At 45.8% G+C, this 27,076-nt stretch overlaps 17 non-coding genes across 17 annotated transcripts; all 17 read left to right on the top strand.

Annotated features, from left to right (window-relative positions):
• The first annotated feature begins 1,120 nt into the window (after positions 1-1,120).
• On the top strand, positions 1,121-1,311 carry LOC146055525 (U2 spliceosomal RNA). The gene has a single exon (XR_014468735.1). It is a non-coding gene; the product is annotated as a U2 spliceosomal RNA (small nuclear RNA).
• Positions 1,312-2,666: 1,355 nt separating this feature from the next.
• On the top strand, positions 2,667-2,857 carry LOC146055523 (U2 spliceosomal RNA). Its single transcript, XR_014468733.1, has one exon. It is a non-coding gene; the product is annotated as a U2 spliceosomal RNA (small nuclear RNA).
• Positions 2,858-4,212: 1,355 nt separating this feature from the next.
• Positions 4,213-4,403, top strand: LOC146055522 (U2 spliceosomal RNA). The gene has a single exon (XR_014468732.1). It is a non-coding gene; the product is annotated as a U2 spliceosomal RNA (small nuclear RNA).
• A 1,355-nt stretch (positions 4,404-5,758) lies between these two features.
• On the top strand, positions 5,759-5,949 carry LOC146055521 (U2 spliceosomal RNA). The gene has a single exon (XR_014468731.1). It is a non-coding gene; the product is annotated as a U2 spliceosomal RNA (small nuclear RNA).
• Positions 5,950-7,304: 1,355 nt separating this feature from the next.
• Positions 7,305-7,495, top strand: LOC146055519 (U2 spliceosomal RNA). Its single transcript, XR_014468730.1, has one exon. It is a non-coding gene; the product is annotated as a U2 spliceosomal RNA (small nuclear RNA).
• Positions 7,496-8,849: 1,354 nt separating this feature from the next.
• LOC146055558 (U2 spliceosomal RNA) lies at positions 8,850-9,039 on the top strand. Its single transcript, XR_014468765.1, has one exon. It is a non-coding gene; the product is annotated as a U2 spliceosomal RNA (small nuclear RNA).
• Positions 9,040-10,394: 1,355 nt separating this feature from the next.
• Positions 10,395-10,585, top strand: LOC146055518 (U2 spliceosomal RNA). Its single transcript, XR_014468729.1, has one exon. It is a non-coding gene; the product is annotated as a U2 spliceosomal RNA (small nuclear RNA).
• Positions 10,586-11,940: 1,355 nt separating this feature from the next.
• Positions 11,941-12,131, top strand: LOC146055517 (U2 spliceosomal RNA). The gene has a single exon (XR_014468728.1). It is a non-coding gene; the product is annotated as a U2 spliceosomal RNA (small nuclear RNA).
• Positions 12,132-13,486: 1,355 nt separating this feature from the next.
• On the top strand, positions 13,487-13,677 carry LOC146055516 (U2 spliceosomal RNA). Its single transcript, XR_014468727.1, has one exon. It is a non-coding gene; the product is annotated as a U2 spliceosomal RNA (small nuclear RNA).
• Positions 13,678-15,032: 1,355 nt separating this feature from the next.
• LOC146055515 (U2 spliceosomal RNA) lies at positions 15,033-15,223 on the top strand. The gene has a single exon (XR_014468726.1). It is a non-coding gene; the product is annotated as a U2 spliceosomal RNA (small nuclear RNA).
• A 1,355-nt stretch (positions 15,224-16,578) lies between these two features.
• LOC146055514 (U2 spliceosomal RNA) lies at positions 16,579-16,769 on the top strand. The gene has a single exon (XR_014468725.1). It is a non-coding gene; the product is annotated as a U2 spliceosomal RNA (small nuclear RNA).
• A 1,355-nt stretch (positions 16,770-18,124) lies between these two features.
• On the top strand, positions 18,125-18,315 carry LOC146055513 (U2 spliceosomal RNA). Its single transcript, XR_014468724.1, has one exon. It is a non-coding gene; the product is annotated as a U2 spliceosomal RNA (small nuclear RNA).
• Positions 18,316-19,670: 1,355 nt separating this feature from the next.
• LOC146055560 (U2 spliceosomal RNA) lies at positions 19,671-19,861 on the top strand. Its single transcript, XR_014468766.1, has one exon. It is a non-coding gene; the product is annotated as a U2 spliceosomal RNA (small nuclear RNA).
• A 1,354-nt stretch (positions 19,862-21,215) lies between these two features.
• LOC146055548 (U2 spliceosomal RNA) lies at positions 21,216-21,406 on the top strand. The gene has a single exon (XR_014468756.1). It is a non-coding gene; the product is annotated as a U2 spliceosomal RNA (small nuclear RNA).
• A 1,353-nt stretch (positions 21,407-22,759) lies between these two features.
• Positions 22,760-22,950, top strand: LOC146055536 (U2 spliceosomal RNA). Its single transcript, XR_014468745.1, has one exon. It is a non-coding gene; the product is annotated as a U2 spliceosomal RNA (small nuclear RNA).
• A 1,356-nt stretch (positions 22,951-24,306) lies between these two features.
• On the top strand, positions 24,307-24,497 carry LOC146055524 (U2 spliceosomal RNA). The gene has a single exon (XR_014468734.1). It is a non-coding gene; the product is annotated as a U2 spliceosomal RNA (small nuclear RNA).
• Positions 24,498-25,850: 1,353 nt separating this feature from the next.
• On the top strand, positions 25,851-26,041 carry LOC146055512 (U2 spliceosomal RNA). Its single transcript, XR_014468723.1, has one exon. It is a non-coding gene; the product is annotated as a U2 spliceosomal RNA (small nuclear RNA).
• Positions 26,042-27,076: the final 1,035 nt, after the last annotated feature.

The raw sequence follows: 27,076 nt of genomic DNA, 5'->3' as shown, positions 1-27,076 counted from the left end.
ATATCAGCATATGCGGCCTAGCCAAAAGACCGGAAGCCTGCCTAAATTAAAGGACTTATCAATCGCTGCGACCTCCCAATAAATATGCAAACGCTATGTGACTTACCTACGATCTTACCACGGAAACATCAACTGGATCAAAGCAATGGAATTTTTGGACCCCCTCCCTCTCGATTTGAAATGGCTTGTTTTTTTTTTTTTTTCTTGATCTCTTATATATTTTTTTTCTTTTCTTTTTGCGCTCTCTTTTCTCTCTCTTTTGTTTTGGGAATTTTTTTTCCTCTTTATTCTCTTTTGTTTTGGGAATTTTTTTTCCTCTTCCATTTTTTTCCAAGCCCAACAATTGATGATCATTGAGAGGGGGATTTAGAAAAAGTATCACTTACCTTCTTCGGACCATCATTTGGGTGGTAACTGCCAATAAAAGAAAACATTGGCCCACCCAGCTCACCTACACATGACTGTCCTGTCTGCCTGTCTGTTCCAAGTGACTGTCTGGCTGTCAGGTTCCGCCGGATTCCGAGTGAGCAGCTTGTGATGTCATAGAGGGCAGATTGTGATGTCACACAAAGGGTCCTGCCACATGAATGCCTGTCCATCTGACTGTCTACTACTACTGCTGCTGAATGGGCTCAAAACAGGAAAGCCGTCATTGCACCTGATTGTGCAAGATTCCTCCTTCTCCTCTGCAGCAGCTAGCTGATTGATTTACTCAGCAGCAGTTCGTCAGGGACACAGGCATGCGGCAGCAAAGAGCGAGGAGACAGCTGGCTGCTGCTGCTTGCCTGTTGGTCGTCTGCCTAGTGGGTGTGTGTCTGTTGACGCGACGTCAACAGACGGGGCGGAGCACATGCAAATTTGGCCTCCTACCCAGCTGAGGCACCCTGCCCGCCCGCCGACGACCTAATCACAAAATCAGTTGGATGGCTACTCGTCCTCCGGTCCCTGTCCAGCACTTCAAGTCCTATTCATACCTGCCGTACAGCCTGGTATCTTTCAGACTGCAACGTCAAAGAAGTGATGTGTGTGTGTTAGATGTGTCCGTGGTGCTGATCTCTTCTCCACCAGTGTTGGTGGCCGAATTCCGGTTTGCGCGCTTTGCTGGGACCCCATTCGGGTTATCGCTTCTCGGCCTTTTGGCTAAGATCAAGTGTAGTATCTGTTCTTATCAGTTTAATATCTGATACGCCCCCTATCTGGGGGCCATATATTAAATGGATTTTTAGAACAGGGAGATGGAAGAAGAGCTTGCTCTGTCCACTCCACGCATTGACCTGGTATTGCAGTACTTCCAGGACCGGTGCACCTTCCTAATCTGTTATCCAAAAAAAGACTATTTCCATTCCTGGCACTTGATTTGGAGTATCAATTGTTTGTGCACCTTTGTATTTAGAAATGCATGCATTTGCTGCTTCAAGGTTTAACCCTTGTGCATAAATACTTTCAAATCCTGCCTCAGTGTATCATTTTGTGACTATTTCTTGACTCCTTGAATTGTACTTTCTGGAATCGAGGCAGTTAATTACTTGACGTGACACTACACTTGATATCAGCATATGCGGCCTAGCCAAAAGACCGGAAGCCTGCCTAAATTAAAGGACTTATCAATCGCTGCGACCTCCCAATAAATATGCAAACGCTATGTGACTTACCTACGATCTTACCACGGAAACATCAACTGGATCAAAGCAATGGAATTTTTGGACCCCCTCCCTCTCGATTTGAAATGGCTTGTTTTTTTTTTTTTTTCTTGATCTCTTATATATTTTTTTTCTTTTCTTTTTGCGCTCTCTTTTCTCTCTCTTTTGTTTTGGGAATTTTTTTTCCTCTTTATTCTCTTTTGTTTTGGGAATTTTTTTTCCTCTTCCATTTTTTTCCAAGCCCAACAATTGATGATCATTGAGAGGGGGATTTAGAAAAAGTATCACTTACCTTCTTCGGACCATCATTTGGGTGGTAACTGCCAATAAAAGAAAACATTGGCCCACCCAGCTCACCTACACATGACTGTCCTGTCTGCCTGTCTGTTCCAAGTGACTGTCTGGCTGTCAGGTTCCGCCGGATTCCGAGTGAGCAGCTTGTGATGTCATAGAGGGCAGATTGTGATGTCACACAAAGGGTCCTGCCACATGAATGCCTGTCCATCTGACTGTCTACTACTACTGCTGCTGAATGGGCTCAAAACAGGAAAGCCGTCATTGCACCTGATTGTGCAAGATTCCTCCTTCTCCTCTGCAGCAGCTAGCTGATTGATTTACTCAGCAGCAGTTCGTCAGGGACACAGGCATGCGGCAGCAAAGAGCGAGGAGACAGCTGGCTGCTGCTGCTTGCCTGTTGGTCGTCTGCCTAGTGGGTGTGTGTCTGTTGACGCGACGTCAACAGACGGGGCGGAGCACATGCAAATTTGGCCTCCTACCCAGCTGAGGCACCCTGCCCGCCCGCCGACGACCTAATCACAAAATCAGTTGGATGGCTACTCGTCCTCCGGTCCCTGTCCAGCACTTCAAGTCCTATTCATACCTGCCGTACAGCCTGGTATCTTTCAGACTGCAACGTCAAAGAAGTGATGTGTGTGTGTTAGATGTGTCCGTGGTGCTGATCTCTTCTCCACCAGTGTTGGTGGCCGAATTCCGGTTTGCGCGCTTTGCTGGGACCCCATTCGGGTTATCGCTTCTCGGCCTTTTGGCTAAGATCAAGTGTAGTATCTGTTCTTATCAGTTTAATATCTGATACGCCCCCTATCTGGGGGCCATATATTAAATGGATTTTTAGAACAGGGAGATGGAAGAAGAGCTTGCTCTGTCCACTCCACGCATTGACCTGGTATTGCAGTACTTCCAGGACCGGTGCACCTTCCTAATCTGTTATCCAAAAAAAGACTATTTCCATTCCTGGCACTTGATTTGGAGTATCAATTGTTTGTGCACCTTTGTATTTAGAAATGCATGCATTTGCTGCTTCAAGGTTTAACCCTTGTGCATAAATACTTTCAAATCCTGCCTCAGTGTATCATTTTGTGACTATTTCTTGACTCCTTGAATTGTACTTTCTGGAATCGAGGCAGTTAATTACTTGACGTGACACTACACTTGATATCAGCATATGCGGCCTAGCCAAAAGACCGGAAGCCTGCCTAAATTAAAGGACTTATCAATCGCTGCGACCTCCCAATAAATATGCAAACGCTATGTGACTTACCTACGATCTTACCACGGAAACATCAACTGGATCAAAGCAATGGAATTTTTGGACCCCCTCCCTCTCGATTTGAAATGGCTTGTTTTTTTTTTTTTTTCTTGATCTCTTATATATTTTTTTTCTTTTCTTTTTGCGCTCTCTTTTCTCTCTCTTTTGTTTTGGGAATTTTTTTTCCTCTTTATTCTCTTTTGTTTTGGGAATTTTTTTTCCTCTTCCATTTTTTTCCAAGCCCAACAATTGATGATCATTGAGAGGGGGATTTAGAAAAAGTATCACTTACCTTCTTCGGACCATCATTTGGGTGGTAACTGCCAATAAAAGAAAACATTGGCCCACCCAGCTCACCTACACATGACTGTCCTGTCTGCCTGTCTGTTCCAAGTGACTGTCTGGCTGTCAGGTTCCGCCGGATTCCGAGTGAGCAGCTTGTGATGTCATAGAGGGCAGATTGTGATGTCACACAAAGGGTCCTGCCACATGAATGCCTGTCCATCTGACTGTCTACTACTACTGCTGCTGAATGGGCTCAAAACAGGAAAGCCGTCATTGCACCTGATTGTGCAAGATTCCTCCTTCTCCTCTGCAGCAGCTAGCTGATTGATTTACTCAGCAGCAGTTCGTCAGGGACACAGGCATGCGGCAGCAAAGAGCGAGGAGACAGCTGGCTGCTGCTGCTTGCCTGTTGGTCGTCTGCCTAGTGGGTGTGTGTCTGTTGACGCGACGTCAACAGACGGGGCGGAGCACATGCAAATTTGGCCTCCTACCCAGCTGAGGCACCCTGCCCGCCCGCCGACGACCTAATCACAAAATCAGTTGGATGGCTACTCGTCCTCCGGTCCCTGTCCAGCACTTCAAGTCCTATTCATACCTGCCGTACAGCCTGGTATCTTTCAGACTGCAACGTCAAAGAAGTGATGTGTGTGTGTTAGATGTGTCCGTGGTGCTGATCTCTTCTCCACCAGTGTTGGTGGCCGAATTCCGGTTTGCGCGCTTTGCTGGGACCCCATTCGGGTTATCGCTTCTCGGCCTTTTGGCTAAGATCAAGTGTAGTATCTGTTCTTATCAGTTTAATATCTGATACGCCCCCTATCTGGGGGCCATATATTAAATGGATTTTTAGAACAGGGAGATGGAAGAAGAGCTTGCTCTGTCCACTCCACGCATTGACCTGGTATTGCAGTACTTCCAGGACCGGTGCACCTTCCTAATCTGTTATCCAAAAAAAGACTATTTCCATTCCTGGCACTTGATTTGGAGTATCAATTGTTTGTGCACCTTTGTATTTAGAAATGCATGCATTTGCTGCTTCAAGGTTTAACCCTTGTGCATAAATACTTTCAAATCCTGCCTCAGTGTATCATTTTGTGACTATTTCTTGACTCCTTGAATTGTACTTTCTGGAATCGAGGCAGTTAATTACTTGACGTGACACTACACTTGATATCAGCATATGCGGCCTAGCCAAAAGACCGGAAGCCTGCCTAAATTAAAGGACTTATCAATCGCTGCGACCTCCCAATAAATATGCAAACGCTATGTGACTTACCTACGATCTTACCACGGAAACATCAACTGGATCAAAGCAATGGAATTTTTGGACCCCCTCCCTCTCGATTTGAAATGGCTTGTTTTTTTTTTTTTTTCTTGATCTCTTATATATTTTTTTTCTTTTCTTTTTGCGCTCTCTTTTCTCTCTCTTTTGTTTTGGGAATTTTTTTTCCTCTTTATTCTCTTTTGTTTTGGGAATTTTTTTTCCTCTTCCATTTTTTTCCAAGCCCAACAATTGATGATCATTGAGAGGGGGATTTAGAAAAAGTATCACTTACCTTCTTCGGACCATCATTTGGGTGGTAACTGCCAATAAAAGAAAACATTGGCCCACCCAGCTCACCTACACATGACTGTCCTGTCTGCCTGTCTGTTCCAAGTGACTGTCTGGCTGTCAGGTTCCGCCGGATTCCGAGTGAGCAGCTTGTGATGTCATAGAGGGCAGATTGTGATGTCACACAAAGGGTCCTGCCACATGAATGCCTGTCCATCTGACTGTCTACTACTACTGCTGCTGAATGGGCTCAAAACAGGAAAGCCGTCATTGCACCTGATTGTGCAAGATTCCTCCTTCTCCTCTGCAGCAGCTAGCTGATTGATTTACTCAGCAGCAGTTCGTCAGGGACACAGGCATGCGGCAGCAAAGAGCGAGGAGACAGCTGGCTGCTGCTGCTTGCCTGTTGGTCGTCTGCCTAGTGGGTGTGTGTCTGTTGACGCGACGTCAACAGACGGGGCGGAGCACATGCAAATTTGGCCTCCTACCCAGCTGAGGCACCCTGCCCGCCCGCCGACGACCTAATCACAAAATCAGTTGGATGGCTACTCGTCCTCCGGTCCCTGTCCAGCACTTCAAGTCCTATTCATACCTGCCGTACAGCCTGGTATCTTTCAGACTGCAACGTCAAAGAAGTGATGTGTGTGTGTTAGATGTGTCCGTGGTGCTGATCTCTTCTCCACCAGTGTTGGTGGCCGAATTCCGGTTTGCGCGCTTTGCTGGGACCCCATTCGGGTTATCGCTTCTCGGCCTTTTGGCTAAGATCAAGTGTAGTATCTGTTCTTATCAGTTTAATATCTGATACGCCCCCTATCTGGGGGCCATATATTAAATGGATTTTTAGAACAGGGAGATGGAAGAAGAGCTTGCTCTGTCCACTCCACGCATTGACCTGGTATTGCAGTACTTCCAGGACCGGTGCACCTTCCTAATCTGTTATCCAAAAAAAGACTATTTCCATTCCTGGCACTTGATTTGGAGTATCAATTGTTTGTGCACCTTTGTATTTAGAAATGCATGCATTTGCTGCTTCAAGGTTTAACCCTTGTGCATAAATACTTTCAAATCCTGCCTCAGTGTATCATTTTGTGACTATTTCTTGACTCCTTGAATTGTACTTTCTGGAATCGAGGCAGTTAATTACTTGACGTGACACTACACTTGATATCAGCATATGCGGCCTAGCCAAAAGACCGGAAGCCTGCCTAAATTAAAGGACTTATCAATCGCTGCGACCTCCCAATAAATATGCAAACGCTATGTGACTTACCTACGATCTTACCACGGAAACATCAACTGGATCAAAGCAATGGAATTTTTGGACCCCCTCCCTCTCGATTTGAAATGGCTTGTTTTTTTTTTTTTTTCTTGATCTCTTATATATTTTTTTTCTTTTCTTTTTGCGCTCTCTTTTCTCTCTCTTTTGTTTTGGGAATTTTTTTTCCTCTTTATTCTCTTTTGTTTTGGGAATTTTTTTTCCTCTTCCATTTTTTTCCAAGCCCAACAATTGATGATCATTGAGAGGGGGATTTAGAAAAAGTATCACTTACCTTCTTCGGACCATCATTTGGGTGGTAACTGCCAATAAAAGAAAACATTGGCCCACCCAGCTCACCTACACATGACTGTCCTGTCTGCCTGTCTGTTCCAAGTGACTGTCTGGCTGTCAGGTTCCGCCGGATTCCGAGTGAGCAGCTTGTGATGTCATAGAGGGCAGATTGTGATGTCACACAAAGGGTCCTGCCACATGAATGCCTGTCCATCTGACTGTCTACTACTACTGCTGCTGAATGGGCTCAAAACAGGAAAGCCGTCATTGCACCTGATTGTGCAAGATTCCTCCTTCTCCTCTGCAGCAGCTAGCTGATTGATTTACTCAGCAGCAGTTCGTCAGGGACACAGGCATGCGGCAGCAAAGAGCGAGGAGACAGCTGGCTGCTGCTGCTTGCCTGTTGGTCGTCTGCCTAGTGGGTGTGTGTCTGTTGACGCGACGTCAACAGACGGGGCGGAGCACATGCAAATTTGGCCTCCTACCCAGCTGAGGCACCCTGCCCGCCCGCCGACGACCTAATCACAAAATCAGTTGGATGGCTACTCGTCCTCCGGTCCCTGTCCAGCACTTCAAGTCCTATTCATACCTGCCGTACAGCCTGGTATCTTTCAGACTGCAACGTCAAAGAAGTGATGTGTGTGTGTTAGATGTGTCCGTGGTGCTGATCTCTTCTCCACCAGTGTTGGTGGCCGAATTCCGGTTTGCGCGCTTTGCTGGGACCCCATTCGGGTTATCGCTTCTCGGCCTTTTGGCTAAGATCAAGTGTAGTATCTGTTCTTATCAGTTTAATATCTGATACGCCCCCTATCTGGGGGCCATATATTAAATGGATTTTTAGAACAGGGAGATGGAAGAAGAGCTTGCTCTGTCCACTCCACGCATTGACCTGGTATTGCAGTACTTCCAGGACCGGTGCACCTTCCTAATCTGTTATCCAAAAAAAGACTATTTCCATTCCTGGCACTTGATTTGGAGTATCAATTGTTTGTGCACCTTTGTATTTAGAAATGCATGCATTTGCTGCTTCAAGGTTTAACCCTTGTGCATAAATACTTTCAAATCCTGCCTCAGTGTATCATTTTGTGACTATTTCTTGACTCCTTGAATTGTACTTTCTGGAATCGAGGCAGTTAATTACTTGACGTGACACTACACTTGATATCAGCATATGCGGCCTAGCCAAAAGACCGGAAGCCTGCCTAAATTAAAGGACTTATCAATCGCTGCGACCTCCCAATAAATATGCAAACGCTATGTGACTTACCTACGATCTTACCACGGAAACATCAACTGGATCAAAGCAATGGAATTTTTGGACCCCCTCCCTCTCGATTTGAAATGGCTTGTTTTTTTTTTTTTTTCTTGATCTCTTATATATTTTTTTTCTTTTCTTTTTGCGCTCTCTTTTCTCTCTCTTTTGTTTTGGGAATTTTTTTTCCTCTTTATTCCTTTTGTTTTGGGAATTTTTTTTCCTCTTCCATTTTTTTCCAAGCCCAACAATTGATGATCATTGAGAGGGGGATTTAGAAAAAGTATCACTTACCTTCTTCGGACCATCATTTGGGTGGTAACTGCCAATAAAAGAAAACATTGGCCCACCCAGCTCACCTACACATGACTGTCCTGTCTGCCTGTCTGTTCCAAGTGACTGTCTGGCTGTCAGGTTCCGCCGGATTCCGAGTGAGCAGCTTGTGATGTCATAGAGGGCAGATTGTGATGTCACACAAAGGGTCCTGCCACATGAATGCCTGTCCATCTGACTGTCTACTACTACTGCTGCTGAATGGGCTCAAAACAGGAAAGCCGTCATTGCACCTGATTGTGCAAGATTCCTCCTTCTCCTCTGCAGCAGCTAGCTGATTGATTTACTCAGCAGCAGTTCGTCAGGGACACAGGCATGCGGCAGCAAAGAGCGAGGAGACAGCTGGCTGCTGCTGCTTGCCTGTTGGTCGTCTGCCTAGTGGGTGTGTGTCTGTTGACGCGACGTCAACAGACGGGGCGGAGCACATGCAAATTTGGCCTCCTACCCAGCTGAGGCACCCTGCCCGCCCGCCGACGACCTAATCACAAAATCAGTTGGATGGCTACTCGTCCTCCGGTCCCTGTCCAGCACTTCAAGTCCTATTCATACCTGCCGTACAGCCTGGTATCTTTCAGACTGCAACGTCAAAGAAGTGATGTGTGTGTGTTAGATGTGTCCGTGGTGCTGATCTCTTCTCCACCAGTGTTGGTGGCCGAATTCCGGTTTGCGCGCTTTGCTGGGACCCCATTCGGGTTATCGCTTCTCGGCCTTTTGGCTAAGATCAAGTGTAGTATCTGTTCTTATCAGTTTAATATCTGATACGCCCCCTATCTGGGGGCCATATATTAAATGGATTTTTAGAACAGGGAGATGGAAGAAGAGCTTGCTCTGTCCACTCCACGCATTGACCTGGTATTGCAGTACTTCAGGACCGGTGCACCTTCCTAATCTGTTATCCAAAAAAAGACTATTTCCATTCCTGGCACTTGATTTGGAGTATCAATTGTTTGTGCACCTTTGTATTTAGAAATGCATGCATTTGCTGCTTCAAGGTTTAACCCTTGTGCATAAATACTTTCAAATCCTGCCTCAGTGTATCATTTTGTGACTATTTCTTGACTCCTTGAATTGTACTTTCTGGAATCGAGGCAGTTAATTACTTGACGTGACACTACACTTGATATCAGCATATGCGGCCTAGCCAAAAGACCGGAAGCCTGCCTAAATTAAAGGACTTATCAATCGCTGCGACCTCCCAATAAATATGCAAACGCTATGTGACTTACCTACGATCTTACCACGGAAACATCAACTGGATCAAAGCAATGGAATTTTTGGACCCCCTCCCTCTCGATTTGAAATGGCTTGTTTTTTTTTTTTTTTCTTGATCTCTTATATATTTTTTTTCTTTTCTTTTTGCGCTCTCTTTTCTCTCTCTTTTGTTTTGGGAATTTTTTTTCCTCTTTATTCTCTTTTGTTTTGGGAATTTTTTTTCCTCTTCCATTTTTTTCCAAGCCCAACAATTGATGATCATTGAGAGGGGGATTTAGAAAAAGTATCACTTACCTTCTTCGGACCATCATTTGGGTGGTAACTGCCAATAAAAGAAAACATTGGCCCACCCAGCTCACCTACACATGACTGTCCTGTCTGCCTGTCTGTTCCAAGTGACTGTCTGGCTGTCAGGTTCCGCCGGATTCCGAGTGAGCAGCTTGTGATGTCATAGAGGGCAGATTGTGATGTCACACAAAGGGTCCTGCCACATGAATGCCTGTCCATCTGACTGTCTACTACTACTGCTGCTGAATGGGCTCAAAACAGGAAAGCCGTCATTGCACCTGATTGTGCAAGATTCCTCCTTCTCCTCTGCAGCAGCTAGCTGATTGATTTACTCAGCAGCAGTTCGTCAGGGACACAGGCATGCGGCAGCAAAGAGCGAGGAGACAGCTGGCTGCTGCTGCTTGCCTGTTGGTCGTCTGCCTAGTGGGTGTGTGTCTGTTGACGCGACGTCAACAGACGGGGCGGAGCACATGCAAATTTGGCCTCCTACCCAGCTGAGGCACCCTGCCCGCCCGCCGACGACCTAATCACAAAATCAGTTGGATGGCTACTCGTCCTCCGGTCCCTGTCCAGCACTTCAAGTCCTATTCATACCTGCCGTACAGCCTGGTATCTTTCAGACTGCAACGTCAAAGAAGTGATGTGTGTGTGTTAGATGTGTCCGTGGTGCTGATCTCTTCTCCACCAGTGTTGGTGGCCGAATTCCGGTTTGCGCGCTTTGCTGGGACCCCATTCGGGTTATCGCTTCTCGGCCTTTTGGCTAAGATCAAGTGTAGTATCTGTTCTTATCAGTTTAATATCTGATACGCCCCCTATCTGGGGGCCATATATTAAATGGATTTTTAGAACAGGGAGATGGAAGAAGAGCTTGCTCTGTCCACTCCACGCATTGACCTGGTATTGCAGTACTTCCAGGACCGGTGCACCTTCCTAATCTGTTATCCAAAAAAAGACTATTTCCATTCCTGGCACTTGATTTGGAGTATCAATTGTTTGTGCACCTTTGTATTTAGAAATGCATGCATTTGCTGCTTCAAGGTTTAACCCTTGTGCATAAATACTTTCAAATCCTGCCTCAGTGTATCATTTTGTGACTATTTCTTGACTCCTTGAATTGTACTTTCTGGAATCGAGGCAGTTAATTACTTGACGTGACACTACACTTGATATCAGCATATGCGGCCTAGCCAAAAGACCGGAAGCCTGCCTAAATTAAAGGACTTATCAATCGCTGCGACCTCCCAATAAATATGCAAACGCTATGTGACTTACCTACGATCTTACCACGGAAACATCAACTGGATCAAAGCAATGGAATTTTTGGACCCCCTCCCTCTCGATTTGAAATGGCTTGTTTTTTTTTTTTTTTCTTGATCTCTTATATATTTTTTTTCTTTTCTTTTTGCGCTCTCTTTTCTCTCTCTTTTGTTTTGGGAATTTTTTTTCCTCTTTATTCTCTTTTGTTTTGGGAATTTTTTTTCCTCTTCCATTTTTTTCCAAGCCCAACAATTGATGATCATTGAGAGGGGGATTTAGAAAAAGTATCACTTACCTTCTTCGGACCATCATTTGGGTGGTAACTGCCAATAAAAGAAAACATTGGCCCACCCAGCTCACCTACACATGACTGTCCTGTCTGCCTGTCTGTTCCAAGTGACTGTCTGGCTGTCAGGTTCCGCCGGATTCCGAGTGAGCAGCTTGTGATGTCATAGAGGGCAGATTGTGATGTCACACAAAGGGTCCTGCCACATGAATGCCTGTCCATCTGACTGTCTACTACTACTGCTGCTGAATGGGCTCAAAACAGGAAAGCCGTCATTGCACCTGATTGTGCAAGATTCCTCCTTCTCCTCTGCAGCAGCTAGCTGATTGATTTACTCAGCAGCAGTTCGTCAGGGACACAGGCATGCGGCAGCAAAGAGCGAGGAGACAGCTGGCTGCTGCTGCTTGCCTGTTGGTCGTCTGCCTAGTGGGTGTGTGTCTGTTGACGCGACGTCAACAGACGGGGCGGAGCACATGCAAATTTGGCCTCCTACCCAGCTGAGGCACCCTGCCCGCCCGCCGACGACCTAATCACAAAATCAGTTGGATGGCTACTCGTCCTCCGGTCCCTGTCCAGCACTTCAAGTCCTATTCATACCTGCCGTACAGCCTGGTATCTTTCAGACTGCAACGTCAAAGAAGTGATGTGTGTGTGTTAGATGTGTCCGTGGTGCTGATCTCTTCTCCACCAGTGTTGGTGGCCGAATTCCGGTTTGCGCGCTTTGCTGGGACCCCATTCGGGTTATCGCTTCTCGGCCTTTTGGCTAAGATCAAGTGTAGTATCTGTTCTTATCAGTTTAATATCTGATACGCCCCCTATCTGGGGGCCATATATTAAATGGATTTTTAGAACAGGGAGATGGAAGAAGAGCTTGCTCTGTCCACTCCACGCATTGACCTGGTATTGCAGTACTTCCAGGACCGGTGCACCTTCCTAATCTGTTATCCAAAAAAAGACTATTTCCATTCCTGGCACTTGATTTGGAGTATCAATTGTTTGTGCACCTTTGTATTTAGAAATGCATGCATTTGCTGCTTCAAGGTTTAACCCTTGTGCATAAATACTTTCAAATCCTGCCTCAGTGTATCATTTTGTGACTATTTCTTGACTCCTTGAATTGTACTTTCTGGAATCGAGGCAGTTAATTACTTGACGTGACACTACACTTGATATCAGCATATGCGGCCTAGCCAAAAGACCGGAAGCCTGCCTAAATTAAAGGACTTATCAATCGCTGCGACCTCCCAATAAATATGCAAACGCTATGTGACTTACCTACGATCTTACCACGGAAACATCAACTGGATCAAAGCAATGGAATTTTTGGACCCCCTCCCTCTCGATTTGAAATGGCTTGTTTTTTTTTTTTTTTCTTGATCTCTTATATATTTTTTTTCTTTTCTTTTTGCGCTCTCTTTTCTCTCTCTTTTGTTTTGGGAATTTTTTTTCCTCTTTATTCTCTTTTGTTTTGGGAATTTTTTTTCCTCTTCCATTTTTTTCCAAGCCCAACAATTGATGATCATTGAGAGGGGGATTTAGAAAAAGTATCACTTACCTTCTTCGGACCATCATTTGGGTGGTAACTGCCAATAAAAGAAAACATTGGCCCACCCAGCTCACCTACACATGACTGTCCTGTCTGCCTGTCTGTTCCAAGTGACTGTCTGGCTGTCAGGTTCCGCCGGATTCCGAGTGAGCAGCTTGTGATGTCATAGAGGGCAGATTGTGATGTCACACAAAGGGTCCTGCCACATGAATGCCTGTCCATCTGACTGTCTACTACTACTGCTGCTGAATGGGCTCAAAACAGGAAAGCCGTCATTGCACCTGATTGTGCAAGATTCCTCCTTCTCCTCTGCAGCAGCTAGCTGATTGATTTACTCAGCAGCAGTTCGTCAGGGACACAGGCATGCGGCAGCAAAGAGCGAGGAGACAGCTGGCTGCTGCTGCTTGCCTGTTGGTCGTCTGCCTAGTGGGTGTGTGTCTGTTGACGCGACGTCAACAGACGGGGCGGAGCACATGCAAATTTGGCCTCCTACCCAGCTGAGGCACCCTGCCCGCCCGCCGACGACCTAATCACAAAATCAGTTGGATGGCTACTCGTCCTCCGGTCCCTGTCCAGCACTTCAAGTCCTATTCATACCTGCCGTACAGCCTGGTATCTTTCAGACTGCAACGTCAAAGAAGTGATGTGTGTGTGTTAGATGTGTCCGTGGTGCTGATCTCTTCTCCACCAGTGTTGGTGGCCGAATTCCGGTTTGCGCGCTTTGCTGGGACCCCATTCGGGTTATCGCTTCTCGGCCTTTTGGCTAAGATCAAGTGTAGTATCTGTTCTTATCAGTTTAATATCTGATACGCCCCCTATCTGGGGGCCATATATTAAATGGATTTTTAGAACAGGGAGATGGAAGAAGAGCTTGCTCTGTCCACTCCACGCATTGACCTGGTATTGCAGTACTTCCAGGACCGGTGCACCTTCCTAATCTGTTATCCAAAAAAAGACTATTTCCATTCCTGGCACTTGATTTGGAGTATCAATTGTTTGTGCACCTTTGTATTTAGAAATGCATGCATTTGCTGCTTCAAGGTTTAACCCTTGTGCATAAATACTTTCAAATCCTGCCTCAGTGTATCATTTTGTGACTATTTCTTGACTCCTTGAATTGTACTTTCTGGAATCGAGGCAGTTAATTACTTGACGTGACACTACACTTGATATCAGCATATGCGGCCTAGCCAAAAGACCGGAAGCCTGCCTAAATTAAAGGACTTATCAATCGCTGCGACCTCCCAATAAATATGCAAACGCTATGTGACTTACCTACGATCTTACCACGGAAACATCAACTGGATCAAAGCAATGGAATTTTTGGACCCCCTCCCTCTCGATTTGAAATGGCTTGTTTTTTTTTTTTTTTCTTGATCTCTTATATATTTTTTTTCTTTTCTTTTTGCGCTCTCTTTTCTCTCTCTTTTGTTTTGGGAATTTTTTTTCCTCTTTATTCTCTTTTGTTTTGGGAATTTTTTTTCCTCTTCCATTTTTTTCCAAGCCCAACAATTGATGATCATTGAGAGGGGGATTTAGAAAAAGTATCACTTACCTTCTTCGGACCATCATTTGGGTGGTAACTGCCAATAAAAGAAAACATTGGCCCACCCAGCTCACCTACACATGACTGTCCTGTCTGCCTGTCTGTTCCAAGTGACTGTCTGGCTGTCAGGTTCCGCCGGATTCCGAGTGAGCAGCTTGTGATGTCATAGAGGGCAGATTGTGATGTCACACAAAGGGTCCTGCCACATGAATGCCTGTCCATCTGACTGTCTACTACTACTGCTGCTGAATGGGCTCAAAACAGGAAAGCCGTCATTGCACCTGATTGTGCAAGATTCCTCCTTCTCCTCTGCAGCAGCTAGCTGATTGATTTACTCAGCAGCAGTTCGTCAGGGACACAGGCATGCGGCAGCAAAGAGCGAGGAGACAGCTGGCTGCTGCTGCTTGCCTGTTGGTCGTCTGCCTAGTGGGTGTGTGTCTGTTGACGCGACGTCAACAGACGGGGCGGAGCACATGCAAATTTGGCCTCCTACCCAGCTGAGGCACCCTGCCCGCCCGCCGACGACCTAATCACAAAATCAGTTGGATGGCTACTCGTCCTCCGGTCCCTGTCCAGCACTTCAAGTCCTATTCATACCTGCCGTACAGCCTGGTATCTTTCAGACTGCAACGTCAAAGAAGTGATGTGTGTGTGTTAGATGTGTCCGTGGTGCTGATCTCTTCTCCACCAGTGTTGGTGGCCGAATTCCGGTTTGCGCGCTTTGCTGGGACCCCATTCGGGTTATCGCTTCTCGGCCTTTTGGCTAAGATCAAGTGTAGTATCTGTTCTTATCAGTTTAATATCTGATACGCCCCCTATCTGGGGGCCATATATTAAATGGATTTTTAGAACAGGGAGATGGAAGAAGAGCTTGCTCTGTCCACTCCACGCATTGACCTGGTATTGCAGTACTTCCAGGACCGGTGCACCTTCCTAATCTGTTATCCAAAAAAAGACTATTTCCATTCCTGGCACTTGATTTGGAGTATCAATTGTTTGTGCACCTTTGTATTTAGAAATGCATGCATTTGCTGCTTCAAGGTTTAACCCTTGTGCATAAATACTTTCAAATCCTGCCTCAGTGTATCATTTTGTGACTATTTCTTGACTCCTTGAATTGTACTTTCTGGAATCGAGGCAGTTAATTACTTGACGTGACACTACACTTGATATCAGCATATGCGGCCTAGCCAAAAGACCGGAAGCCTGCCTAAATTAAAGGACTTATCAATCGCTGCGACCTCCCAATAAATATGCAAACGCTATGTGACTTACCTACGATCTTACCACGGAAACATCAACTGGATCAAAGCAATGGAATTTTTGGACCCCCTCCCTCTCGATTTGAAATGGCTTGTTTTTTTTTTTTTTTCTTGATCTCTTATATATTTTTTTTCTTTTCTTTTTGCGCTCTCTTTTCTCTCTCTTTTGTTTTGGGAATTTTTTTTCCTCTTTATTCTCTTTTGTTTTGGGAATTTTTTTTCCTCTTCCATTTTTTTCCAAGCCCAACAATTGATGATCATTGAGAGGGGGATTTAGAAAAAGTATCACTTACCTTCTTCGGACCATCATTTGGGTGGTAACTGCCAATAAAAGAAAACATTGGCCCACCCAGCTCACCTACACATGACTGTCCTGTCTGCCTGTCTGTTCCAAGTGACTGTCTGGCTGTCAGGTTCCGCCGGATTCCGAGTGAGCAGCTTGTGATGTCATAGAGGGCAGATTGTGATGTCACACAAAGGGTCCTGCCACATGAATGCCTGTCCATCTGACTGTCTACTACTACTGCTGCTGAATGGGCTCAAAACAGGAAAGCCGTCATTGCACCTGATTGTGCAAGATTCCTCCTTCTCCTCTGCAGCAGCTAGCTGATTGATTTACTCAGCAGCAGTTCGTCAGGGACACAGGCATGCGGCAGCAAAGAGCGAGGAGACAGCTGGCTGCTGCTGCTTGCCTGTTGGTCGTCTGCCTAGTGGGTGTGTGTCTGTTGACGCGACGTCAACAGACGGGGCGGAGCACATGCAAATTTGGCCTCCTACCCAGCTGAGGCACCCTGCCCGCCCGCCGACGACCTAATCACAAAATCAGTTGGATGGCTACTCGTCCTCCGGTCCCTGTCCAGCACTTCAAGTCCTATTCATACCTGCCGTACAGCCTGGTATCTTTCAGACTGCAACGTCAAAGAAGTGATGTGTGTGTGTTAGATGTGTCCGTGGTGCTGATCTCTTCTCCACCAGTGTTGGTGGCCGAATTCCGGTTTGCGCGCTTTGCTGGGACCCCATTCGGGTTATCGCTTCTCGGCCTTTTGGCTAAGATCAAGTGTAGTATCTGTTCTTATCAGTTTAATATCTGATACGCCCCCTATCTGGGGGCCATATATTAAATGGATTTTTAGAACAGGGAGATGGAAGAAGAGCTTGCTCTGTCCACTCCACGCATTGACCTGGTATTGCAGTACTTCCAGGACCGGTGCACCTTCCTAATCTGTTATCCAAAAAAAGACTATTTCCATTCCTGGCACTTGATTTGGAGTATCAATTGTTTGTGCACCTTTGTATTTAGAAATGCATGCATTTGCTGCTTCAAGGTTTAACCCTTGTGCATAAATACTTTCAAATCCTGCCTCAGTGTATCATTTTGTGACTATTTCTTGACTCCTTGAATTGTACTTTCTGGAATCGAGGCAGTTAATTACTTGACGTGACACTACACTTGATATCAGCATATGCGGCCTAGCCAAAAGACCGGAAGCCTGCCTAAATTAAAGGACTTATCAATCGCTGCGACCTCCCAATAAATATGCAAACGCTATGTGACTTACCTACGATCTTACCACGGAAACATCAACTGGATCAAAGCAATGGAATTTTTGGACCCCCTCCCTCTCGATTTGAAATGGCTTGTTTTTTTTTTTTTTTCTTGATCTCTTATATATTTTTTTTCTTTTCTTTTTGCGCTCTCTTTTCTCTCTCTTTTGTTTTGGGAATTTTTTTTCCTCTTTATTCTCTTTTGTTTTGGGAATTTTTTTTCCTCTTCCATTTTTTTCCAAGCCCAACAATTGATGATCATTGAGAGGGGGATTTAGAAAAAGTATCACTTACCTTCTTCGGACCATCATTTGGGTGGTAACTGCCAATAAAAGAAAACATTGGCCCACCCAGCTCACCTACACATGACTGTCCTGTCTGCCTGTCTGTTCCAAGTGACTGTCTGGCTGTCAGGTTCCGCCGGATTCCGAGTGAGCAGCTTGTGATGTCATAGAGGGCAGATTGTGATGTCACACAAAGGGTCCTGCCACATGAATGCCTGTCCATCTGACTGTCTACTACTACTGCTGCTGAATGGGCTCAAAACAGGAAAGCCGTCATTGCACCTGATTGTGCAAGATTCCTCCTTCTCCTCTGCAGCAGCTAGCTGATTGATTTACTCAGCAGCAGTTCGTCAGGGACACAGGCATGCGGCAGCAAAGAGCGAGGAGACAGCTGGCTGCTGCTGCTTGCCTGTTGGTCGTCTGCCTAGTGGGTGTGTGTCTGTTGACGCGACGTCAACAGACGGGGCGGAGCACATGCAAATTTGGCCTCCTACCCAGCTGAGGCACCCTGCCCGCCCGCCGACGACCTAATCACAAAATCAGTTGGATGGCTACTCGTCCTCCGGTCCCTGTCCAGCACTTCAAGTCCTATTCATACCTGCCGTACAGCCTGGTATCTTTCAGACTGCAACGTCAAAGAAGTGATGTGTGTGTGTTAGATGTGTCCGTGGTGCTGATCTCTTCTCCACCAGTGTTGGTGGCCGAATTCCGGTTTGCGCGCTTTGCTGGGACCCCATTCGGGTTATCGCTTCTCGGCCTTTTGGCTAAGATCAAGTGTAGTATCTGTTCTTATCAGTTTAATATCTGATACGCCCCCTATCTGGGGGCCATATATTAAATGGATTTTTAGAACAGGGAGATGGAAGAAGAGCTTGCTCTGTCCACTCCACGCATTGACCTGGTATTGCAGTACTTCCAGGACCGGTGCACCTTCCTAATCTGTTATCCAAAAAAAGACTATTTCCATTCCTGGCACTTGATTTGGAGTATCAATTGTTTGTGCACCTTTGTATTTAGAAATGCATGCATTTGCTGCTTCAAGGTTTAACCCTTGTGCATAAATACTTTCAAATCCTGCCTCAGTGTATCATTTTGTGACTATTTCTTGACTCCTTGAATTGTACTTTCTGGAATCGAGGCAGTTAATTACTTGACGTGACACTACACTTGATATCAGCATATGCGGCCTAGCCAAAAGACCGGAAGCCTGCCTAAATTAAAGGACTTATCAATCGCTGCGACCTCCCAATAAATATGCAAACGCTATGTGACTTACCTACGATCTTACCACGGAAACATCAACTGGATCAAAGCAATGGAATTTTTGGACCCCCTCCCTCTCGATTTGAAATGGCTTGTTTTTTTTTTTTTTTCTTGATCTCTTATATATTTTTTTTCTTTTCTTTTTGCGCTCTCTTTTCTCTCTCTTTTGTTTTGGGAATTTTTTTTCCTCTTTATTCTCTTTTGTTTTGGGAATTTTTTTTCCTCTTCCATTTTTTTCCAAGCCCAACAATTGATGATCATTGAGAGGGGGATTTAGAAAAAGTATCACTTACCTTCTTCGGACCATCATTTGGGTGGTAACTGCCAATAAAAGAAAACATTGGCCCACCCAGCTCACCTACACATGACTGTCCTGTCTGCCTGTCTGTTCCAAGTGACTGTCTGGCTGTCAGGTTCCGCCGGATTCCGAGTGAGCAGCTTGTGATGTCATAGAGGGCAGATTGTGATGTCACACAAAGGGTCCTGCCACATGAATGCCTGTCCATCTGACTGTCTACTACTACTGCTGCTGAATGGGCTCAAAACAGGAAAGCCGTCATTGCACCTGATTGTGCAAGATTCCTCCTTCTCCTCTGCAGCAGCTAGCTGATTGATTTACTCAGCAGCAGTTCGTCAGGGACACAGGCATGCGGCAGCAAAGAGCGAGGAGACAGCTGGCTGCTGCTGCTTGCCTGTTGGTCGTCTGCCTAGTGGGTGTGTGTCTGTTGACGCGACGTCAACAGACGGGGCGGAGCACATGCAAATTTGGCCTCCTACCCAGCTGAGGCACCCTGCCCGCCCGCCGACGACCTAATCACAAAATCAGTTGGATGGCTACTCGTCCTCCGGTCCCTGTCCAGCACTTCAAGTCCTATTCATACCTGCCGTACAGCCTGGTATCTTTCAGACTGCAACGTCAAAGAAGTGATGTGTGTGTGTTAGATGTGTCCGTGGTGCTGATCTCTTCTCCACCAGTGTTGGTGGCCGAATTCCGGTTTGCGCGCTTTGCTGGGACCCCATTCGGGTTATCGCTTCTCGGCCTTTTGGCTAAGATCAAGTGTAGTATCTGTTCTTATCAGTTTAATATCTGATACGCCCCCTATCTGGGGGCCATATATTAAATGGATTTTTAGAACAGGGAGATGGAAGAAGAGCTTGCTCTGTCCACTCCACGCATTGACCTGGTATTGCAGTACTTCCAGGACCGGTGCACCTTCCTAATCTGTTATCCAAAAAAAGACTATTTCCATTCCTGGCACTTGATTTGGAGTATCAATTGTTTGTGCACCTTTGTATTTAGAAATGCATGCATTTGCTGCTTCAAGGTTTAACCCTTGTGCATAAATACTTTCAAATCCTGCCTCAGTGTATCATTTTGTGACTATTTCTTGACTCCTTGAATTGTACTTTCTGGAATCGAGGCAGTTAATTACTTGACGTGACACTACACTTGATATCAGCATATGCGGCCTAGCCAAAAGACCGGAAGCCTGCCTAAATTAAAGGACTTATCAATCGCTGCGACCTCCCAATAAATATGCAAACGCTATGTGACTTACCTACGATCTTACCACGGAAACATCAACTGGATCAAAGCAATGGAATTTTTGGACCCCCTCCCTCTCGATTTGAAATGGCTTGTTTTTTTTTTTTTTCTTGATCTCTTATATATTTTTTTTCTTTTCTTTTTGCGCTCTCTTTTCTCTCTCTTTTGTTTTGGGAATTTTTTTTCCTCTTTATTCTCTTTTGTTTTGGGAATTTTTTTTCCTCTTCCATTTTTTTCCAAGCCCAACAATTGATGATCATTGAGAGGGGGATTTAGAAAAAGTATCACTTACCTTCTTCGGACCATCATTTGGGTGGTAACTGCCAATAAAAGAAAACATTGGCCCACCCAGCTCACCTACACATGACTGTCCTGTCTGCCTGTCTGTTCCAAGTGACTGTCTGGCTGTCAGGTTCCGCCGGATTCCGAGTGAGCAGCTTGTGATGTCATAGAGGGCAGATTGTGATGTCACACAAAGGGTCCTGCCACATGAATGCCTGTCCATCTGACTGTCTACTACTACTGCTGCTGAATGGGCTCAAAACAGGAAAGCCGTCATTGCACCTGATTGTGCAAGATTCCTCCTTCTCCTCTGCAGCAGCTAGCTGATTGATTTACTCAGCAGCAGTTCGTCAGGGACACAGGCATGCGGCAGCAAAGAGCGAGGAGACAGCTGGCTGCTGCTGCTTGCCTGTTGGTCGTCTGCCTAGTGGGTGTGTGTCTGTTGACGCGACGTCAACAGACGGGGCGGAGCACATGCAAATTTGGCCTCCTACCCAGCTGAGGCACCCTGCCCGCCCGCCGACGACCTAATCACAAAATCAGTTGGATGGCTACTCGTCCTCCGGTCCCTGTCCAGCACTTCAAGTCCTATTCATACCTGCCGTACAGCCTGGTATCTTTCAGACTGCAACGTCAAAGAAGTGATGTGTGTGTGTTAGATGTGTCCGTGGTGCTGATCTCTTCTCCACCAGTGTTGGTGGCCGAATTCCGGTTTGCGCGCTTTGCTGGGACCCCATTCGGGTTATCGCTTCTCGGCCTTTTGGCTAAGATCAAGTGTAGTATCTGTTCTTATCAGTTTAATATCTGATACGCCCCCTATCTGGGGGCCATATATTAAATGGATTTTTAGAACAGGGAGATGGAAGAAGAGCTTGCTCTGTCCACTCCACGCATTGACCTGGTATTGCAGTACTTCCAGGACCGGTGCACCTTCCTAATCTGTTATCCAAAAAAAGACTATTTCCATTCCTGGCACTTGATTTGGAGTATCAATTGTTTGTGCACCTTTGTATTTAGAAATGCATGCATTTGCTGCTTCAAGGTTTAACCCTTGTGCATAAATACTTTCAAATCCTGCCTCAGTGTATCATTTTGTGACTATTTCTTGACTCCTTGAATTGTACTTTCTGGAATCGAGGCAGTTAATTACTTGACGTGACACTACACTTGATATCAGCATATGCGGCCTAGCCAAAAGACCGGAAGCCTGCCTAAATTAAAGGACTTATCAATCGCTGCGACCTCCCAATAAATATGCAAACGCTATGTGACTTACCTACGATCTTACCACGGAAACATCAACTGGATCAAAGCAATGGAATTTTTGGACCCCTCCCTCTCGATTTGAAATGGCTTGTTTTTTTTTTTTTTTCTTGATCTCTTATATATTTTTTTCTTTTCTTTTTGCGCTCTCTTTTCTCTCTCTTTTGTTTTGGGAATTTTTTTTCCTCTTTATTCTCTTTTGTTTTGGGAATTTTTTTTCCTCTTCCATTTTTTTCCAAGCCCAACAATTGATGATCATTGAGAGGGGGATTTAGAAAAAGTATCACTTACCTTCTTCGGACCATCATTTGGGTGGTAACTGCCAATAAAAGAAAACATTGGCCCACCCAGCTCACCTACACATGACTGTCCTGTCTGCCTGTCTGTTCCAAGTGACTGTCTGGCTGTCAGGTTCCGCCGGATTCCGAGTGAGCAGCTTGTGATGTCATAGAGGGCAGATTGTGATGTCACACAAAGGGTCCTGCCACATGAATGCCTGTCCATCTGACTGTCTACTACTACTGCTGCTGAATGGGCTCAAAACAGGAAAGCCGTCATTGCACCTGATTGTGCAAGATTCCTCCTTCTCCTCTGCAGCAGCTAGCTGATTGATTTACTCAGCAGCAGTTCGTCAGGGACACAGGCATGCGGCAGCAAAGAGCGAGGAGACAGCTGGCTGCTGCTGCTTGCCTGTTGGTCGTCTGCCTAGTGGGTGTGTGTCTGTTGACGCGACGTCAACAGACGGGGCGGAGCACATGCAAATTTGGCCTCCTACCCAGCTGAGGCACCCTGCCCGCCCGCCGACGACCTAATCACAAAATCAGTTGGATGGCTACTCGTCCTCCGGTCCCTGTCCAGCACTTCAAGTCCTATTCATACCTGCCGTACAGCCTGGTATCTTTCAGACTGCAACGTCAAAGAAGTGATGTGTGTGTGTTAGATGTGTCCGTGGTGCTGATCTCTTCTCCACCAGTGTTGGTGGCCGAATTCCGGTTTGCGCGCTTTGCTGGGACCCCATTCGGGTTATCGCTTCTCGGCCTTTTGGCTAAGATCAAGTGTAGTATCTGTTCTTATCAGTTTAATATCTGATACGCCCCCTATCTGGGGGCCATATATTAAATGGATTTTTAGAACAGGGAGATGGAAGAAGAGCTTGCTCTGTCCACTCCACGCATTGACCTGGTATTGCAGTACTTCCAGGACCGGTGCACCTTCCTAATCTGTTATCCAAAAAAAGACTATTTCCATTCCTGGCACTTGATTTGGAGTATCAATTGTTTGTGCACCTTTGTATTTAGAAATGCATGCATTTGCTGCTTCAAGGTTTAACCCTTGTGCATAAATACTTTTCAAATCCTGCCTCAGTGTATCATTTTGTGACTATTTCTTGACTCCTTGAATTGTACTTTCTGGAATCGAGGCAGTTAATTACTTGACGTGACACTACACTTGATATCAGCATATGCGGCCTAGCCAAAAGACCGGAAGCCTGCCTAAATTAAAGGACTTATCAATCGCTGCGACCTCCCAATAAATATGCAAACGCTATGTGACTTACCTACGATCTTACCACGGAAACATCAACTGGATCAAAGCAATGGAATTTTTGGACCCCCTCCCTCTCGATTTGAAATGGCTTGTTTTTTTTTTTTTTTCTTGATCTCTTATATATTTTTTTTCTTTTCTTTTTGCGCTCTCTTTTCTCTCTCTTTTGTTTTGGGAATTTTTTTTCCTCTTTATTCTCTTTTGTTTTGGGAATTTTTTTTCCTCTTCCATTTTTTTCCAAGCCCAACAATTGATGATCATTGAGAGGGGGATTTAGAAAAAGTATCACTTACCTTCTTCGGACCATCATTTGGGTGGTAACTGCCAATAAAAGAAAACATTGGCCCACCCAGCTCACCTACACATGACTGTCCTGTCTGCCTGTCTGTTCCAAGTGACTGTCTGGCTGTCAGGTTCCGCCGGATTCCGAGTGAGCAGCTTGTGATGTCATAGAGGGCAGATTGTGATGTCACACAAAGGGTCCTGCCACATGAATGCCTGTCCATCTGACTGTCTACTACTACTGCTGCTGAATGGGCTCAAAACAGGAAAGCCGTCATTGCACCTGATTGTGCAAGATTCCTCCTTCTCCTCTGCAGCAGCTAGCTGATTGATTTACTCAGCAGCAGTTCGTCAGGGACACAGGCATGCGGCAGCAAAGAGCGAGGAGACAGCTGGCTGCTGCTGCTTGCCTGTTGGTCGTCTGCCTAGTGGGTGTGTGTCTGTTGACGCGACGTCAACAGACGGGGCGGAGCACATGCAAATTTGGCCTCCTACCCAGCTGAGGCACCCTGCCCGCCCGCCGACGACCTAATCACAAAATCAGTTGGATGGCTACTCGTCCTCCGGTCCCTGTCCAGCACTTCAAGTCCTATTCATACCTGCCGTACAGCCTGGTATCTTTCAGACTGCAACGTCAAAGAAGTGATGTGTGTGTGTTAGATGTGTCCGTGGTGCTGATCTCTTCTCCACCAGTGTTGGTGGCCGAATTCCGGTTTGCGCGCTTTGCTGGGACCCCATTCGGGTTATCGCTTCTCGGCCTTTTGGCTAAGATCAAGTGTAGTATCTGTTCTTATCAGTTTAATATCTGATACGCCCCCTATCTGGGGGCCATATATTAAATGGATTTTTAGAACAGGGAGATGGAAGAAGAGCTTGCTCTGTCCACTCCACGCATTGACCTGGTATTGCAGTACTTCCAGGACCGGTGCACCTTCCTAATCTGTTATCCAAAAAAAGACTATTTCCATTCCTGGCACTTGATTTGGAGTATCAATTGTTTGTGCACCTTTGTATTTAGAAATGCATGCATTTGCTGCTTCAAGGTTTAACCCTTGTGCATAAATACTTTCAAATCCTGCCTCAGTGTATCATTTTGTGACTATTTCTTGACTCCTTGAATTGTACTTTCTGGAATCGAGGCAGTTAATTACTTGACGTGACACTACACTTGATATCAGCATATGCGGCCTAGCCAAAAGACCGGAAGCCTGCCTAAATTAAAGGACTTATCAATCGCTGCGACCTCCCAATAAATATGCAAACGCTATGTGACTTACCTACGATCTTACCACGGAAACATCAACTGGATCAAAGCAATGGAATTTTTGGACCCCCTCCCTCTCGATTTGAAATGGCTTGTTTTTTTTTTTTTTCTTGATCTCTTATATATTTTTTTTCTTTTCTTTTTGCGCTCTCTTTTCTCTCTCTTTGTTTTGGGAATTTTTTTTCCTCTTTATTCTCTTTTGTTTTGGGAATTTTTTTTCCTCTTCCATTTTTTTCCAAGCCCAACAATTGATGATCATTGAGAGGGGGATTTAGAAAAAGTATCACTTACCTTCTTCGGACCATCATTTGGGTGGTAACTGCCAATAAAAGAAAACATTGGCCCACCCAGCTCACCTACACATGACTGTCCTGTCTGCCTGTCTGTTCCAAGTGACTGTCTGGCTGTCAGGTTCCGCCGGATTCCGAGTGAGCAGCTTGTGATGTCATAGAGGGCAGATTGTGATGTCACACAAAGGGTCCTGCCACATGAATGCCTGTCCATCTGACTGTCTACTACTACTGCTGCTGAATGGGCTCAAAACAGGAAAGCCGTCATTGCACCTGATTGTGCAAGATTCCTCCTTCTCCTCTGCAGCAGCTAGCTGATTGATTTACTCAGCAGCAGTTCGTCAGGGACACAGGCATGCGGCAGCAAAGAGCGAGGAGACAGCTGGCTGCTGCTGCTTGCCTGTTGGTCGTCTGCCTAGTGGGTGTGTGTCTGTTGACGCGACGTCAACAGACGGGGCGGAGCACATGCAAATTTGGCCTCCTACCCAGCTGAGGCACCCTGCCCGCCCGCCGACGACCTAATCACAAAATCAGTTGGATGGCTACTCGTCCTCCGGTCCCTGTCCAGCACTTCAAGTCCTATTCATACCTGCCGTACAGCCTGGTATCTTTCAGACTGCAACGTCAAAGAAGTGATGTGTGTGTGTTAGATGTGTCCGTGGTGCTGATCTCTTCTCCACCAGTGTTGGTGGCCGAATTCCGGTTTGCGCGCTTTGCTGGGACCCCATTCGGGTTATCGCTTCTCGGCCTTTTGGCTAAGATCAAGTGTAGTATCTGTTCTTATCAGTTTAATATCTGATACGCCCCCTATCTGGGGGCCATATATTAAATGGATTTTTAGAACAGGGAGATGGAAGAAGAGCTTGCTCTGTCCACTCCACGCATTGACCTGGTATTGCAGTACTTCCAGGACCGGTGCACCTTCCTAATCTGTTATCCAAAAAAAGACTATTTCCATTCCTGGCACTTGATTTGGAGTATCAATTGTTTGTGCACCTTTGTATTTAGAAATGCATGCATTTGCTGCTTCAAGGTTTAACCCTTGTGCATAAATACTTTCAAATCCTGCCTCAGTGTATCATTTTGTGACTATTTCTTGACTCCTTGAATTGTACTTTCTGGAATCGAGGCAGTTAATTACTTGACGTGACACTACACTTGATATCAGCATATGCGGCCTAGCCAAAAGACCGGAAGCCTGCCTAAATTAAAGGACTTATCAATCGCTGCGACCTCCCAATAAATATGCAAACGCTATGTGACTTACCTACGATCTTACCACGGAAACATCAACTGGATCAAAGCAATGGAATTTTTGGACCCCCTCCCTCTCGATTTGAAATGGCTTGTTTTTTTTTTTTTTTCTTGATCTCTTATATATTTTTTTTCTTTTCTTTTTGCGCTCTCTTTTCTCTCTCTTTTGTTTTGGGAATTTTTTTTCCTCTTTATTCTCTTTTGTTTTGGGAATTTTTTTTCCTCTTCCATTTTTTTCCAAGCCCAACAATTGATGATCATTGAGAGGGGGATTTAGAAAAAGTATCACTTACCTTCTTCGGACCATCATTTGGGTGGTAACTGCCAATAAAAGAAAACATTGGCCCACCCAGCTCACCTACACATGACTGTCCTGTCTGCCTGTCTGTTCCAAGTGACTGTCTGGCTGTCAGGTTCCGCCGGATTCCGAGTGAGCAGCTTGTGATGTCATAGAGGGCAGATTGTGATGTCACACAAAGGGTCCTGCCACATGAATGCCTGTCCATCTGACTGTCTACTACTACTGCTGCTGAATGGGCTCAAAACAGGAAAGCCGTCATTGCACCTGATTGTGCAAGATTCCTCCTTCTCCTCTGCAGCAGCTAGCTGATTGATTTACTCAGCAGCAGTTCGTCAGGGACACAGGCATGCGGCAGCAAAGAGCGAGGAGACAGCTGGCTGCTGCTGCTTGCCTGTTGGTCGTCTGA

Source organism: Crinia signifera, unplaced genomic scaffold, assembly GCF_055691185.1.
Source record: "Crinia signifera unplaced genomic scaffold, ASM5569118v1 HAP2_SCAFFOLD_473, whole genome shotgun sequence".
Classification (NCBI taxonomy): domain Eukaryota; kingdom Metazoa; phylum Chordata; class Amphibia; order Anura; family Myobatrachidae; genus Crinia; species Crinia signifera.
The sequence above is the reverse complement of the archived record's forward strand: the minus strand, read 5'-3'. Positions and strand labels throughout refer to the sequence as shown.